This window comes from Hyaena hyaena, unplaced genomic scaffold (genome assembly GCF_003009895.1).
Source record: "Hyaena hyaena isolate Hyena2069 unplaced genomic scaffold, ASM300989v1 scaffold_521, whole genome shotgun sequence".
Taxonomy (NCBI): Eukaryota; Metazoa; Chordata; class Mammalia; order Carnivora; family Hyaenidae; genus Hyaena; species Hyaena hyaena.
Window position 1 is genome coordinate 789,277 of NW_024081153.1, and position 17,634 is coordinate 806,910.

General features: G+C 41.7%; 1 protein-coding gene across 2 annotated transcripts in view; it reads left to right on the plus strand.

Moving 5' to 3' along the window:
* Window positions 1-17,634, plus strand: part of USP1 (ubiquitin specific peptidase 1) — a 111,046-nt gene that overhangs the window by 40,458 nt on the left and 52,954 nt on the right. For both annotated transcript variants that reach the window (XM_039255276.1, XM_039255275.1), the window contains 2 exons: window positions 10,739-10,868; window positions 15,764-15,917. The gene's annotated coding sequence lies outside the window, so the exon portion shown is untranslated. The remainder of the gene's footprint in view (window positions 1-10,738; window positions 10,869-15,763; window positions 15,918-17,634) is intronic.

The following is a 17,634-nucleotide window of genomic DNA, read 5'->3' on the forward strand; positions in this document are numbered from 1 at the left end:
CTCATCTGTTTGGGGAATGCTGAGAGGATTAAATAAGACAATGTTCAGAAAGTGCTTGGCACAGTACCCAGGACATAGTAAGCATTAGCATTAACTGTACTTAACAACAAAAATTAGGGAGTATGATACAAATTATGAATACCTTAAATAAATACTTTGCATAATCAGATAAAGCCATTTTATCGTTTCAGTCTATTATCCCAGAATTGCTCCTCATAATAAAAGTGAATATTTAAATAATGCTTACAGTGTGCTAGGTGCTTTTTGGTGTGTTTTACGCGTTAATTTATGCAAATGTTTCTTATATTTATTGATGGAAATACTTTGACCTGTACAACAACCCCTTGGGGTGGGACTATTGCTTTCTCAGTTTTACAGATGAGACAGGTGACTGAGAGACAGAGAGGGAACTTGCTCAAGTTCATAAAGATAGAGATAGAAGTGCGGTTCACCCTCAAGTACTCCAACTCCAGATTGGTTTAACCACAGTGCATTCTGCTTCCAGCCAGTATTCATGGAGCACTCACTATGTGCCAGATTTTGTGCCAAAGGCATTACCTGTAGCATCTCATTTCGTCCGTCCAACAACCATGTGATACTGGAAGGTGCCATTTGAAAAAAAACAAAAATGAAAACCTTGGCTCTAATGTAAAGGTTATATATGAAACCATCTGCTAATGAAAAGTTTCATCAAGATTTATACATTATTTCCTCTCTGATCATGGAAACTCTTTGTTAATAGAATTCATGGTTGAAGAGTAGAACTTGTGTGAAAAGGGACCAAAATAATGAACAAAACCACAAAAGCCCTTATAAATATTCATCTTCATTAAAATGAAAGCAGTAAAGACACTACACTCAATAGACTAGTCATAGCATTTCTCATTCTTGGTTACTAACAACTCAGTTGTCTATTGCGTCTCAACAACCCAGTTGTAGGGAAAACATGGCAGCTGTAACAAGACTTGGAATGATTTGCACTTCAGATTCACTCTGAAATTTTTGGCAATGTGGGATAATATGCAAATATATGTGAGAGGCCTAGAATTTCTTTTAAAGGCAAACTGGTATTCATAAAAGGATTGCTATGTCAATGGAGTTGTTGGGTCCACATCTATGAGCTGAGTGAAGAACATTGATATGTCTCCTGAAGATGAAAATACTTGCAAGGAAGAGAAGCAAGAGAAGTTCTTTCTGCTCTAGGATTACTTTTCAGGTTTAGGGTGCTATGACATGAATCCAGCTAAACCTAAGGGCCTAGGACAAACTGTTTTGCTAGTATTATCCACAAGCCATTAAAAAAAAAAAAAAAAAGTTGATTTCTTTGAAGTATAGGCCACTTGAAAATTCTCCAAGACAACCTCAGGGCTTTGATCTACTAATCAGAAACATGAATGATTAATGCCTTAGTGAAGCAGCTTGGTTGCTGGTGAAGCCTGGCATTTCAATGTGTGATTACTGTTGCCATTTGGGTTCTTCAGGAATCAGACTCCCAAGACAGAATATAGATGCAGATGTACATTGAGAGTACCCTTAGGATCAACACCTGCAGATGGGAAAGGAAGGAAACGGGTGGGCAGAAGGAGAAGGCAAGTTGAATTGCAGGCCCAACTGTCTCACCTGACACTCACTGGGAAAATCGGGATTGAATTGGCCCCTGAGTTTTCCTGCACTGGGTCAAAATGGCCAGGCCACTCCATATTGGATTTGGGCTACCCCTGAAAGGGTATAACCTTGGAGGAAGCGTTTTTCCAAAACTAAAGCAATCTCAGAAGAGGTCAAGAGTGGTCTACTGAGAGCACTTCCATCAACTGGGGCAATAAGCCCTTCCTGGAAAAGGATGTGGGTGTCTCATGTCTACAACCACCAGGACTCATAGGACCATTTCCACTCAGTTAAACAATTATTGTTAAACCTCTGTAAGGGGAGCGCATTAATAGGAGTAGAGAAAACTTCTGGTATCTATTATCACCAAAGTCTTTCAGCTTAGGGCCTTTCCAAGATCCAGGAGTTGAGAATCTGTTTGGGAATCTCTCAACTCTCTTGTCTGGGTTGGTAGGAAAATGAGGATAAATTTAACTGGAGTGAGGGTAAATCATGCTCAGTGAACTAAAGAGAGAGAAAGGAAAGTTGTTACATTTGTGAGGAATGATTTGAATATAATAATAATAGTGATAGATTTTACTTTTCAAAACTGGGAGGAAATTAACCAAAGTATCTGTGTGGATTGAGGACATTATGCTAAGTAAAATAAGTCAGTTGGGAAAGACAAGTACAGTAAGATCTCACTTATAGGTGGAATCTTAAGAAAACTCATAAAAAGAGAATAGAATGGTGGTTCCCAGGCAAGAGGAGTATGGGAAATGGTTGAAGGTGGTCGAAGGGGTCCAAACTTGCAGTTATAAGATGAAAAGTTCTAGGGATCTAATGTAGAGCATGGTGACTATAGTCAACAAAACTGTATTGTATACTTAAAAGTAGCTAAAAGAGTATCTTAAAAGTTCTCAACACACACACAAAGTTAGCTATGTGAGGTGATAGATATGTCAATTGACCTTATAATGCTAATCACTTTGCAATATATGTATATCAAATCATCACATTGTACACCTTAAATTTACACAATACTATATGTCAATTATATCTCAATGAAGCTGGGGAAAACTCAGTCAAATTATAACACACACACACACACACACACACACACACACACACACAGTAAAACCTTGGTTTGCGAGCATAATTTTTTCTGGAAACATGCTTGTAATCCAAAATACTTGTATATATTAAAGTGAATGTCCCCATAAGAAATAGCGGAAACTTAGATGATTCATTCCACAACCCAAAAATATTTATATGAAAATGATTACAATTACAATACAAAATATAAAGGAAAAAGAAACAAATTAACCTGCACTTACCTTTGAAAACCTTCGTGGCTGGTGTAAGGGAGAGGAGAGAGGGGAGTTGTGTAGGATGACTTTCACTATCACTAACGAAATCACTGCTATGTATTGGCTCAATGGAATCTTTTTCTTTTCATGCAACTTTAACGAGGAACTTATCCAGTGACACTTGATTTTGCCTTTTGAGGATTTTGCAGAAAAAAGCATTGTATTGTTGTTAAACAGATTCATTGCTTGCACTGCTACAGCCTTATTTGAATGGTGCTTTTCTACAAAATTTTGCACTGTTACCCACATTTTACACATCTCCATAATCGCATTTGAAGTATGATTCCTGCACTTTTTCTCTTCCCCCTCTGCAGATGAAATCTCCATAATCTCTTGCTTTTGCTTGCGATGCTGTTGGTGGTCAGCTCCTGGCCATGTTCCTCCACCAGCTCTTGAATGTTGTCCTCATTCACCTCCAGTCCCATGGTCTTCCCCAAGGACACAATTTCATGGACAACTGGCTGCTCCTGTTCATGAGCAAGCCCCTCTTAGTCATGACCAAGAACCCAATCAGGCCACACCTTTCTCTGAGCAGAATGGAGGGTTCTCTTGGTGACCCCATCCCAGGCTTTATTGATGATCTTGAAGCAGGTCATGATATGGAAATGATTTTAACAAAACTCTCAGAGGTTTGTTCTTCAGTCTCCTCGAAGCATCACTGAGATAGTGCTTTGGTGTGAAGCTTTTTAAAGTTTGAAATGACCTGCTAATCCATGGGTTGGAGTATTGGAGCAGTGTTGGGAGGAAGGAACTTGACCTTAATGGACTTGAATTCCTCCAGCAAGTGGTCCTCAAAGCCTGGAGGATGAGCAGGAGCATTAGCAATAACCAGCAAGGCTTTGAGTAGCAGATTCTTTTCTAAAAGGCATTTCTTCACTGAAGGACTGAAGACCTTGTTGATCCACTCAACAAATAAGATACGGTGACCCAAGTCTTGCTGTTGGGCCTCCACATAACATTTAACTGGCTTTTGTGCACCTTGCATTTCTTGAAGGCTCATGGATTCTCAGAATGATATATGAGCAGGAGGTTGACTTTGAAATAGATGGTCCTTCATGGGCTTGTGACAAGGCATTACATTCTTTTCTTCTATAATGTAGGTCCTCTTTGGCATCTGTTTCCCAAAATGTCCCTTCTCATTGCAGTTAAAACTTGCTCCAGCAGGTAACACTCAGAAACCATGAGCTTCTGGAACTCAGTAGTGAATGACTCAGCTGTCTTAGCATCTGAACTCACAGCCTCTCTGTGCCTCAAAACACTATGGATGCTACTTCTCCTCTTAAAGTTATCAAACCATCCCTTGCTTGCCTTGAAGCCTTCATTTTCTGTTGATGTACTTGGCAGTTTACTTATGAGGTCAGCGTACAAGGCCTTTGCCTTCTCGCAGATAAAGTTCTCGGTCACAGTATCACCTGCTAGTTGCTTCTTATTTATCCAACCGAGAAGTAACTTTTCTACATCTTCCAGAATACATGGCTGTTGCTTTGATATTCTTGTGACTCCTTTTGCTGCTTCTAGCCCCCTTCTTTCTTCTTTAATATTGTACAAATGGTCAATGTAGACTTCTTATAAAATCTTGCAATTTCAGCCAGTCACATACCTCATTTGTACTTCTCAATGATTTCCTTCTTAACTTCCACTGTAATCATATTCTTACTGCCTTTCTTTTCAACCTTTTTCTGCATGGGGGCCATTGGATATGCTTGCATGGATGTTGACTACAGTACAGTATTAATAAACCCTTGTCATATACTGTATTTAATGTAACTGTCAATAAGGCAGCAGAGGAGAGGGTCTATATCTACAGACAGCCTGACCTAGAATGAAGCAAAGCATTTCTAACCTTACTCTTGTATGGAAAAGCAAAAAACTGTCCATAAGTGCTTTGAAGTGACAAAAAATACACTAGTGCCAATTGTGGGCACCTTCCAAAGTTCTGAAAAATCTGATTTCTGCCAAACATTGAGGCCTGAGGCTGAGCATTTGAGCATGGGAGATGATCACCCACAGTCTTGCAGCGAGAGAGAGAGGGAAAGAGATCCAATGGCTAAGTTGTGATTGTGTGATTTTCAGCATTGCATACTACTTGTATTGCATCACTTGTTTATCAAGTTAAAATTTATTAGAAATGTTTTCTCATCTTGCTGAACACTTGGAGAACAAGTTACTCTCAATCCAAGGTTTTACTGTATATATATCCAGAATAGAACTCTCACTTTCCACCTGTAATGCTCTTTTCTTTCTTTTCCTTCCTTCCTTCCTTCCTTCCTTCCTTCCTTCCTTCCTTCCTTCCTTCCTTCCTTTTCTTTTTCTTTTTCTTTTTCTTTTTCTTTTTCTTTTGCATTTTAGAGAGAACATGAGCAAGTGGGGGAGAGGGGCAGAGAGAGAATCTTAAGCAGGCTCCATGCTCAGCATGGGGCTCAACACAGGGCTCAATCCCACAACCCTGGGATCATGACCTGAACTGAAATTAAGAGTCAAATGCTCAACCAGCTGAGCCACCCAGGCACCCCACCACTCCTAATGCTCTTATCCCAGTCTCCCTCAACTCTGTAAAAGACACTACCATTTACTTGGGTGCTCAGGTCAGAAGCAAATCTTGGCTCTAATCTTCAACATTTATCCTTACTGTGACCTAGTCTCTCTACTTCCACTTGCTGCTTTTGCAAGTGTGTGTGTGTTGATGGATTTTATGAGTTATACTTGTTATTCACCCAGAGAACTTGTTTTCAGTATGTGGTATGCATTTTTCCTCTTATAACAGTGTCTTCAGGTAAAGCCCTGAATACCAAACTGCTTTTATTGCTCTCATTCTCAAGCCAATAGAAGCACTAAATCTTGGTCTGATCTTGGCCCCAGTCATCTTAAAGGAAACTGTCTTTTCTCATGACTTCTACTTCCTTCCAAGCCACTCACTATTCCACATTTACCCATACACCCAACACCTTATTGACACTCCTCTTGATAAAGCCACCAATAACCTCCTAGTTGTTGAACTGAAAGGATTATTTTTAGACCTAACTGTGCTGGACTGTACATTGGAAATTGCTCATCTTTCCTTCCAATCTGGATTCATGGCCTGTGTACTCTCCATTTCTCTCACCGCTTGGCCAATAGGTGTCAGACTTGTTTGGTGACTCTCCTTGCAGATTCCACCCTTAATCCTCCTCTCTTCTCATTCTACAATGATGGTTCTTAAACTTCTTTTTTTTTTTTTTTTTAATTTTTAATGTATTTTTGAGAGAGAGACAGACAGACAGACAGAGTATGGGGGGGGGGCTCAGAGAGAGAGGGGGACACAGAATCTGAAGCAGGCTCCAGGCTCCTCACTATCAGCACAGAGCACAACACAGGGCTTGAACCCACAAACTGTGAGATCATGACCTGAACTGAAGTTGAACACTTAACCAGCTGAGGCACCCGGGTACCCCAACCTTCGTTTTTTCAAGGATACCTTTGAAAAGATGCTAAAAGCTATGGGACACTCTAACCTGAAAAAACAAATGCCTATGCTCATGGATGCACAGTACTTTAATTCCAAGAGGTTCCCTCATACCCTGAAGCCACGTTGGACCCTCTGCTCTACTTTCTTAACTGGGGGCTGCCAACCACTCTCCAGGCTTTAAGTGTCACTCATATGTTGATGGCTTTTAAATGTATACCTGAGCAGCAGCCAGTTCCCAAAATCTTAATTTTGCATCCCCAATTTACAACTAAAACATCTGTTTATCCCAACGTACCCTATGCTCAATGTGTACAAAACTGGCCTGCAGTCCGTCAGATTTCTCTTCCGAGTGGATAATATTGTCATTCACCCAATCACCATAAAGAAACCTACTCCTATTGATCCACCAAAAAAAAAAAAGAAAGTAAAGAAAAGAAACCTGCTCTTCCTTTCTCTCCTATTGCAGCTTTGCATGTTCCCATCCTTTTCTTGTTTGGATTACTGGAGTAGTCTCTATTTGGTCTGCCTGTCTCCCACACTGGCTGCCTCAAATCCATCTTCTACACTGCAGCTACATTTGCCTTCACCAACACCCCACATTGCTTAAGGCAGTAATTCCCCAAGTGCATTTTTAAGAATACAAAATCTGTCTTATGTAATTGGTGTTACATGAGCAAAAAAGTTTTTATGGTCAATTGAGTTGGAGAAAAGAGAAAAATAATTAGGTTTAATTACTTCTCAGTCTTCAATATGTTAAAATGCATTTTGGAGTTCTAACTGGATATACACAGATTTTTTCAAACTTTGGCAACAAAAGTCTAGTTTTTGGAATATAATTTGGATAGCTCATCTCTGAGATGAAATTTAATTTCCCTGTCTTTCCTTCCCATATCTAGTTGCTATTCTTGATAATACAGACAATGGGAGGATAGCAGTGTGGTAGTCTGAATTCAGGGAGACCGAGGGTTAAATTTCAGCTCAAGATTTGATTAAATTACTTAATCTCTCAGAACGTGTTTTGGCTGGTTTCCATTTGCCCCTTAAGAGGCTGACCTCTATAGACTGCATCTGTCCAGGCATCCTGCTCTCTGGCTTCCAGCTGGGTTTGGCCAATGGAAAGCGGTGGTGGAAAACCATTGGGTCAGAGCAGTGGGAGAGAGAGGGCAGGGTACTAATCCCCCCCAAACCCTCCACCTCCCTGCCTTGTACTGCAGTGTTTTGACCCTCTTTCAGCTCCAGCTCTCTCATTCTTCTGAGTAACTTTCTCCATCTTCTTTCCCTTTAGAGCCACAGGTGATAATGGCTTCTAACAGTTGCTAATCTCTAAGGCTTCATTATCTCTTGTTACTTCCCTTACCTCTGTTCACACCTCTGTAACTAGTCCTTTCCTTAAACTTTCTTCAGTTACCCCCCCCCCCCCCGCTCCCCCGAGTATGCCAACTGTTTCCTACTGGAACCCTGAAAATATAGAACATTAGTGTCATTACAACATGAGGATAGTAACACCAATCTCATGGGACTGCTGAGAATATTCAGTGAAATTACAGTGAGTATGCCATGCGCCCAGCACAATGCCTGGCACACAGCAGTGTTAAGTAAATAAGAGACGACTTCCTTGATTCTGTTCCTTTCTGCCTGTCCTCCAAATAGTCACATACTCAGGGATCTTCCTGATTCCTTGCCAGGCACCAGTCTGAAGATAGAAAGCTGCCACAAGGGGTCAGGCTCCAGTCAGTGGTCACAGAACAGGGATGACCTGAAGGTTCCCTTACAGGACCCTGGAACAGAGAATCCTAACAAGGACTGGAACAGCAAGGGTCAGGGTGTCTATGTGGTCAGCATTCTTCTTGGAAGAAAGCTGCCTCTGTACTGGGCCCAGATGGTCGGTGTCCCCACACTGGCCAATTGTTTCCCAAGGAGGATATCTTTCCAGTTCCAAATCTTTTCCTTGTACCCATTAAAGTGATCAAGTGGCCTTAAATGGGGAGGGAAGGAGGGAGTGCTATTTGGAAGGGGAAGTCACTTGAACTAGGTTTCCAATACATTTCCCAATGTATAAATTGGAGGAATTTTAAGAGAGTGTTAAGAGATAAATAATAGAGAATATTTAGTGAATCTGCAGGTGGGTGAACTATTTGTTGACAATCACTTGAAATTTATTTATACCGAGACCTCACAAAGGAAATTCGTGTACTAGGTATGCTGAACAAGACAAGCCTTACTTTGTGGTATGTAATCGGAATGCAAGTTCATTTGGTATGCTACCATCCCTTTAAATGGATTCAGTGGGAGAAATTCTTCTTATAGCTGTTGAAAACTCAAAAAGAATTTTTTGATCACTCTTAAAGCTGGTAGGACACAGTCTAATTCAGAAATAAAGCTATCCACTTCGGTATGCAACACTTCCAACTTTACTGAAAAGCAAGTGTTCTCTCCACCCCAGGAGCTCTCCAGCAAAGAAATTCTCTACCAGGACCACAGTACATCTCATGGCAGAGGCGCCAGCTGCAGGAACTTTGAGCCCTCCCAACACGTTGGTGCCTTAGGAATTTTAAATATAAAATTTCCCCTAGCATCAGGGAGCACCCACATTGGTCTACCACAAGACAGTATGACTAGGAGGAATGGCTCCAATGTCAGAATGGGGACACAGAAACAAGAGCCAAGCAAGGAGAGGAGATAGGATTCTGTATGGAAGGTGAGCAAGGGAGGTTACCTGGCCCTCTTTGCCTGTAGCTTACTTTGCCTTCCCAAGGTGGAGCCATGGGGCCTGGGGACCCTAAAGCTATTTAGGGGATAAGGATGATCTAGCTTGGGTAGCACAGGATGCCCTGATTTCGTGCAGTCCACCAGGAGGAGAAGGAGATTTTTTTTCCAGTATTTTATTTATTTTTGGGAGAGAGATAGAGACAGCGTGAGCAGGGGAGGGTCAGAGAGAGAGGAGGACACAGAATCTGGAACAGGCTCCAGGCTCTGAGCTGTCAGCACAGAACCCGATGCGGGGCTCCAACCCACGAACCGTGAGATCATGACCTGAGCTGAAGTCAGTCTCTTAACCGACTGAGCCACCCAGGTGCCCTGGAGAAGGAGATTTTTAACTATGGACAACCCACAATAAATGCAGGCTTAGAGGGTAAAGTGTAAAAAGGTGTCACTTTTCCCATGCTTCATCTTGGCAGAAATTGCTCATCTTAGGAAAAAACCTAATAGCCCCCAAGCATCATCCTGTCTGCAATCCCTGGAAAGGGATGCAGCTGGCATATCTTCCCAAGGTCCAGAACCTGCCCGGCCTGAGCTCAACACCACAGATCCCTCCCCTCCTTTGATGCTGCCCTGTCTTTCTCACTGACCCAGAAAGTGCCAGGGCAAGATTCTGGCTCCTTCCCAGGCCAGTCCCTTCTGTGTGCAACCCAAGGCTTCAGCTGCCAGGACTCTTTAGGAAATGCTTGTAGGGGCGCCTGTGTGGCTCAGTCGGTTAAGCGTCTGACTTCAGCTCAAGTCATGTTCTCATCATTCGTGGGTTTGAGCCCTGCGTCGGGTTCTGTGCTGACAGCTAGCTCAGAGCCTGGAGCTTGTTCAAGATTCTGTGCCTCCCTCTCTCTGACCCTTCCCTGCTCACGCTGTCTCTCTCTCTGTCTCAGAAATAAATAAAAAACATTAAAAATTAAAAAAAAAAAAAAAGGAAATGCTTCTAAACAGTATACCAGCATACTAGGAATGGGCTATAGTATACCTGTACTGATCACTGCTCCCCTCCACCCCTGCTTGGGTCTTGGAACTCCCCCACCACAGGGTGCGTCTGGCATGTGCAACCTCATCTAATTCATCCTCAGCATGTCCTGCATACATTATCATCTCTCTGTGCCATGTCATCAAAAGGACTGGGGAACGCTACTCTGGAACTAGTTCTACCTGCTGAGAGGAAAAAGCTGGTCGAGAAAGAGGCTGTGATCTGGGGAGAAAAGAGCTTTAATTGATGGATAAATGGATATAACATTTTTATAAATTGCAAAGTACTATGGATGTTCACGTTAAAAGTTGTGTGCATAATGACCTTTTTAGGATCTGTGTCTTGCTTTCTTTTAATTAATGGCATTTTGGATTGCTTTCCATAATAGCACTCAATGACTTACCATGTTCTTTTTAGTGACTGGATGTGGCTCTTCCTTTGTACTACATTTTACTTAACTGGCCCCCTATTGATGGATGTTTAGGTTGTTGTGGGGGTTCTTCTGCTATTGTAAATAACCTTGCAATGAACATCCTTACGCGTTAAAAAAAAAAAAAAAGGTGAGGGTGTCGTAAAGTAAGTGCCAAATTAAATGTCCCTGTCTTCCAGGTCAGACTCTCTATGGTATGCTGAACAGGCTGAGGCAAAGCTCCAGAAGTTTATTTGGAGAACTGAAGATCTGCAGAGATGGTGGAATTGCTAGTCTAAACCAATCTCCTTGGGTCAAGTGAGGACAGAGGTAGGTCATGAACGGCATCCAAATACCTGGGTTGGAATTATTTGTGGGAGACACACTGTGAAGTCAACCCTGAGCCATGGTTGACCTGAGTATTTTTTTCTAGACCTGGGGTGAGAGAGTAGTGGTCATAGCCCCTCCATTTGGTGCCACTTTTTTCAATTCCCACCACCAGAATTTACCTGGAGCCTGCAGCATGGCAGGCAGAATAATCACCCCTAAAAAATGTCCATGTCTTTTTTTTTTTAAATGTTTATTTTTGAGAGAGAGAGAGACAGAGCATGAGTAGGGGAGGGGCAGAAAAAGAGGGAGACACAGAATCAAAGCAGCTCCAGCCTCTGGGTTGTAAGCACAGAGCCTGACGTGGGGCTCAAACCCACAGACTGTGAGATCATGACCTGAGCTAAAGTTGGACGCTCAACCGAGTGAGCCACCCAGGTGCCCCCATGACTTAATCCACCAGATCTGTGAATGTGTTACCTCACATAACAAAATGCACTTTGTTGGGGCACCTGGGTGGCTCAGTCGGTTAAGCATCCAACTTCAGCTCAGGTCATGATCTTGCAGTTCATGAGTTTGAGCCCCCACAACAGGCTCTGTGCTGACAGCTCAGAGCCTGGAGCCTGCTTCAGATTCTGTTTCTCCCTCTCTCTCTGCCCTTCCCCGCTCACACTCTGTATCTCTCTCTCTCAAAAATAAATAAACACTCAAAAAAAAAAGTTTAGGGGAACCTGGATGGCTCAGTCAGGTAAGTTGCAACTTCGCCTCAGGTCACGATTTCATAGCTGGTGGGTTTGAGCCCCGTGTCGGGCTATGTGCGACAGTTTAGAGCCTGGAGCCTACTTTGGATTCTGTGTTTTCCTCTCTCTCTGTTCCTCACCCACTAACACTCTGTCTCTCTCTCAAAAATAAATGAACATTAAAAAATATTTTTTTAAAGTTTAAAGAAACAAAACAAAAGGCACTTTGTAAGTGTGATTAAATTAAGGATCTTAAACTGAGGCGGTTATCCTGGATTATCCAGGTGGGTGCTTTATAAGAGGAAGGCAGACATGTCAGAGAAAGGAAACTGTGACAATGGAAGCAGGGATCAAAGTGGGACAGTTGCTGGCTTTGAAGATGAAAGGAGGACCAAGAAGCCAAGACACATGGGTAGCCTGTCGAACGTGGAAAGGCAAGGATTCTCACCTACAGACTTCAGGAGGAATGAAGCCCTGATGATACCTTGACTTTAGCCTCCTGAAAGTGATTTCAGACTTTTGACCTCCAGAACTTTAAGATAATCAATTAGTGTTAATTTAAGCCACTGTGTTTTTAGTCAATTGTTATAGCAGCAACATGGGAGAATAACACGTGTGATAAGAAAATATTGAAATAATTCTTTCAAGCTCCTAAAGCCTCAGTTAAAAAAAATCTTGATGAGACATCAGCTCCCCACCCCAACCCCAATCCAATGATACTGTTTTACTGGGGGAAATCTCATTTTCAAATCTGGAAGTTTCAAGGTTGCTCATTGACATCCAGACTATCAGGGATACCATAGGGTGTCTTGGTGATGGGGATGGCTATCCTTCTTTATGGGCTGATACTCAGTTCCTCTGCAGTTGTGTTTCTGATATGAGGAAGGGTCCTCTTTTAGAGAGGAAGTCACAGCCTTTTCCTTTACCAATGATGGCATTAGTTAAATGATCATGGCGATTCATAGGGTGGGGGTAGGAATAAATGGCCAGTCAGTATAATTTCTGTATGAGAAATATCAACAAGTGCTAAATGACATATTCAAGTATTCTTGGAGAAATAAAATAGGAAATGAAGTACTAAGAACAAATATATGCTCCAGCCTAATTCAGTGTTAACATTATTAAAACTATGTATTATTCCAAATTGAACAATGCAGTGTATTATTATTATTACTTTTTAAATTTTCTAGATAAACATCACTATTTCATATTCAAACTTTGGGACTGAAATATGTCTCTTAAGATGGTTAAACACATGAGACAATTTACATGCTTTATTTTTTCTTGGTTACATCTCTCCTGAGTCTGTCTGTCCTCCTACTTGCCTCTAGACCGGTTCCTTTCTAGGTTTACCACAAGAACCTTTATGCTGGATTAGCTCTCCTTTGGGGTTAGGAGTACTAGACTGATCGAGAGGTGTCCTCAAGGAAACTGCCTTGGGGTATGTGCCAGTTCTGACTTTTTTTTTCCTGGCAAGTCTGTATAGCCTCAATTTCATACAGGGAACATTCTCAATCATATTGTATTAACCCCAACCCCTAATCAACCCTCAGTATTTTTAACTGGTAATGAGTCAAGTATATCTGGTAAACAAAAATGATTGACAAGAATTCAAAGTGGAATTAAGTGAACAAAGACCTGATAAGAAACGGTTAATGGTGCTCTGACAGTAGTTCTGGCCCCTACTATATACAAGGGGGTTTGAGCCCACGCCAGTCCCTGGAAAATCACCCAAAAGGGGGAAGTGTAGGGGAGCCACAGTATCAACTACATTCCTAAAGCCAGATTAAAAAAATGGGATGATGGAGTAAAAATGATGATCTTATGTTGGATAATTCCTTGGATTCCTAGTTTCTTAGTCAGTTTTTCTAGATAGAGAAATTCTATCTATCTAGAATGGGAGTGTTCTCAAATGGGAGTGATAAAATCTTAGATATTATAATAACCATCGTTCTCTATATAAATAGATACATAGTATATTTATGATATTAAAACTATGAAGAGGAGAGTGATTTGGAAAATTTGTCAAAAAAGATTCCTTAGACTCACAATAACAACAACAACAAAAAGATTAAGGAAAATATTGCTCTATAGAAAGTTGGTTTTGATTATTGGTCTCCTAATATACTTTTTAACATTATTTTATTTGGTAATTAAGATTTGAGTCCGATCGTAAAGTGGATTGTTCTCCATTGTGTTCATGATTGGAAAAATAATTCCTACAAAGCCAGCCTCCCTTCAGGACCCTTCAATACTCATGGCCCAGGAAGTGGAGGTAAAAACAAGGTACCCTAGGGTTACCTATTAGTAATCGCCCACATCTATAAAAACCAGACACAGAGGTAAAAATTGTATATGAATTTCACTGGACCATAAGGTGAGGGGAGGGGCTGTCCTTGCTTCCAGGAACAACTTAGTGATGAGACTCATTGTATTCTTAGCAGTTGCCTGGAGCAAATCTCAGTGCTGGTGAATGGATTCCTTCCTTTATAAGTTGTGCATTCTGTGAGTCTGTCTTGGGGACCCTAATAACCAATTATACTGCCACTTTAAAAAATCTTATAGTAAAAATTGAGAATAATTTCCCATAATCAGCTGTCAAAGGCAAAGTTGGGAGCCCTGGGCTAATACATTGGGTAGCTTGAATCCATTACTTGTTAGAAGAAGGAAGTCAAGGTGTGCTCAAACCACAGATGTCAGCAAACTTTGTCAAGGTCCAGATAGTAAATATTTTCAGCTCTGTGGGACACTTGGTCTCTGTCGTAACTGTTCAACTTGGTGTTTGTGGTACCAAAGAAGCAATACACAAGTCATGGATGAATGAACATAGTTGTGTCCCCAAAAACCTTTATAAAAATAGGCAGCAGGCAAATTTGGACCGTCAACCCTTGCTCATCCATATTATTTACCATTTACAACCACGGAACTTACTTTCTTTAAAAGGGCTTATCTCTCATCTGTGAAAATACTTAGAAGGGCCTGGTATTTCTCCCTGTGGAAATCGAACAGAAGGAGAAACTGGAAGCTCTAGCTGAAGGCCCATTAGGATGCTTAGATTTCTTAGCACAAAGCCCAGTTTTGGTTACCATTCCGGTGGCAGACAGAGGGTGGTGGTAAGTTTACTCTTGGAGCACTAAAACCTTAAGGGTCTTGATAGCTGACTCATGGATGGATGAGGGCTATTCCAGTTGTTAGTGCCCAAGCTCACCTATGGACAATGGAAAACTGTGAGCTGTGCCAGTTGGAATTGGTCTCAGGAGGTTGAGAAGGTCTTGGTGGTCTTGGTGGGAAATTATATACTGTATAGTATATATATGTATATACTTATTTTATGATAGAATCCTTATGAAATCACAGGCCCATGAGACTGCTGTATTTACTACCCTCCCCTCACTGCGCCCCCACAATGACACTACTTTTCAGTAGGGTCTAAAGTAGAATAAGAGTGTGATGACTAGAACCCATAGCCTTCTGGAGGGTGTTGCTTTCATTTTTTTTTAAATTTTTTTTAAATCTTTTATTTATTTCTGAGAGAGAGAGAGAATGTGGGCAGCAGAGGGTCAGAGAGAGAGGAAGACACAGAATCTGAAACAGGCTCCAGGTTCTGAGCTGTCAGCACAGACCCTGACGCGGGGCTCGAACCCATGAACCGCGAGATCATGACCTGAGCCAAAGCCAGACACTCAACCGACTGAGCCACCCAGATGCCCCTGGAGGGTGTTGCTTTCAGAATGAATGAAGGGTAGGCTCAAAGTCCACCTCAGTCCATTCCACATGCTACAGAAGAATCCTAATGAGTAATATGTATAAGTCTACATATATGAACTGTAATAAAACATAGAGCCAGAATGTTTCATATGTAAGCTATGGAACTATAATGTGAACTTTGGGAGGACAGTAGAAATGTATTTTCTAAAACTGGAATGCTAAGAGCTGATACGTGAAGTCCAGCTCCTCAGGAATATGTTGTTAAAAAAAAAAATGACCTGCCCACCACCTTTGGGTCTATCCTAGATGAGTAATTTACACCCTTTCACTACAGAATTTGATTTTGAATTTAGATGAGTCTTAAGTTGATTGACCAATTCCAAAATATTAAATGAGCACACAGGGAACCATGTGAGCTTGTATTCACAAGGCAACATTTATATTCCACAGGAAAACATAAAGCCTCTGAAATATCTCTCCAGTGACTGATCCCCATGGTTTATTATCAAACCTTAAGAGAATTAAATGTAAGGTGGATTGTGCTTCAGCGAGGATGATTTCAACCAATGTCATTATAAGTCTTGAAGATTTCTGCATACAGATGGTAAGTGATTATGTCATTAACCTTACATCATGTGGGTTTATGTGTTTTTCTCCTCATTGCTATACCTTTGTGCTTCCTGGAAGATAACATTGGGGGAATTTTTTAGAGGTCTATTAATAAAAATTTATTTAGGGGATATCTAGTTAATCTGTTAATATCTAAAGCTTTACTCATTCATTAAAAACAATCTCTGTTGAGCACTATTATGCCTGAACTATGTCTCCCTCCCCCTAAAATGCATATGTCAAAGCCCTAACCCTCAGTACTTCAGAATGTGACTACATTTAGAGATAGGGCCTTTCAAGAGGTATTTAAGGTCAAATGGTGTCATTAGGGGAGGCCCTAACCCACAGGTCATATATGTAGACTTATACATAGTATTCATTGACCCGATACAAGTCTTTGTTAAGACTCTTCTGGGGGCGCCTGGGTGGCTTAGTCGGTTAAGCGTCCGACTTTCGCTTAGGTCATGATCTCGCGGTTCATGGGTTTGAGCCCCGCGTCGGGCTCTGTGCTGACTGCCAGCTCAGAGCCTGGAGCCTGTTTCAGTCTGTGACTCCCTCTCTCTCTGACCTTCCTCTGCTCACGCTGTCTCTCTCTCTCTCCTAGAAATAAATAAAACATTAAAAAAAAAAAAAANCAGGGGACTTTAATACTCCACTTACAGCAATGGATAGATCAACCAGACCGAAAATCACTGAAGACACAATGGACTTGAATGACACATTGGACCAGATGGATCTGACAGCTACTGACAGACATATTTAGAAGTCTACATCCTGGGGCGCCTGGGTGGCTTAGTCGGTTAAGAGTCCGACTTTCGCTTGGGTCATGATCTCGCGGTTCGTGGGTTCGAGCCCGGCGTCGGGCTCTGTGCTGACTGCCAGCTCAGAGCCTGGAGCCTGTTTCAGTCTGTGACTCCCTCTCTCTCTGACCTTCCTCTGCTCACGCTGTCTCTCTCTCTCTCCTAGAAATAAATAAAACATTAAAAAAAAAAAAAAAAAGACTCTTCTGTAGCATGTGGAATGGACTGAGGTGGCCTTTGACTGGTGTCCTTATAAGAAGAGATTAGTAGAACACAGAGAGATAAGATGCTGGATACACACATGCATATAAGAAAGGCCATATGAGGACACAGCAAGAAGGCCACCATCCACAAGCAAAGGAGGTGTGCGTTTGGAGGGGAGGGGAGGAGCTTTCAAGGTCCAAACATAGGCCTTCCTCTCTGGCAAATAATATATTCTGTGCATTTGCCTATCAAAGCATGTGTCAGTTTCTTTGTATATCCACGAGGTTGTGTTTGGGGGAGGACAGGACAGGAACGCATGTCTTACTTACATTTGTACCCCAGCCCCTAACACGGAGCCTAGCACTGAGCTAGCACTCAAGTACCAACGGGTCATGAAGGTCAGGCTTAGGACTCAGTCTATAATTTTAGGGAACTAGAGTTCTGGTAAAAACCCCTTAGAGTCCTCAGACCTGAAGCTGGGAGCGATCCCAGAGTCTGGGTCGGGACTGATTGAGATAAAGAGTGAGTTTTAATGGGTCCCAGCTGGGCAACTCTCATTTTACTTGATGAATGCTTTAAAAGAGTAGAGCATGCAAAGAAAAGATCACAATGCCCGTGCTCAGATTATTGCAAATTCCAAGTGCACAGGATCTGAAAGTATCGAGCCCTCTTAAATATTGTTCTCCCTGTGAGACAGATTGGTGAGAA